Source organism: Gavialis gangeticus, unplaced genomic scaffold, assembly GCF_001723915.1.
Source record: "Gavialis gangeticus isolate Ggan-Ray unplaced genomic scaffold, GavGan_comp1, whole genome shotgun sequence".
Taxonomy (NCBI): Eukaryota; Metazoa; Chordata; order Crocodylia; family Gavialidae; genus Gavialis; species Gavialis gangeticus.
In genome coordinates, this window is record NW_017729028.1 from 7597557 (window position 1) to 7598103 (window position 547).

Consider the following 547-nt stretch of genomic DNA (forward strand, 5'->3'; position numbering starts at 1 on the left):
CCACAGGTGGCCACGGTGGTGTCAGTGGTGGGCTAGGGGTGGTGCTGAGCAGTGAAAAATTGAGGACATAAAGGCATCGAGTTTCATATCAATAGAGGACAGAGGACCAGAAAACCAGACTGTCCTCTACAAAACTGGAGGAATGGCCACCCAGCAGCCTGTGCGTCACTCAGGTGTGGTGTTTGGGGCAGCATCCAGATAAACGTTGAAGTAGGGTTGCCAACTCTCGGTGAATCTGCTCCGGGAGGTTTATGAGGTTAATGACTTTACATCAGGAAGACAAACGCATGTTAAAAATCCACTGGCCTACCATCTAAATCAAATGCAATATTCACTACTTATTTTTTATGAATGCCTGAGCATTTATCTCCCAGGTGACTCTCAGCGGTCGGTCTCCTGGCGATTGGTTTCTAAACCCTGGAGGATTCAACCCTCCCTTGAAAGCAACTCCGGTGCTCCAGGGCCCGGGCGCCGCTCGGCTCGGCTCGGCTCGGCTCTCCCGCGCGCGCCGCCCGGAACCCGAGTGCTTGGCGCCGGCGCCGGGCGG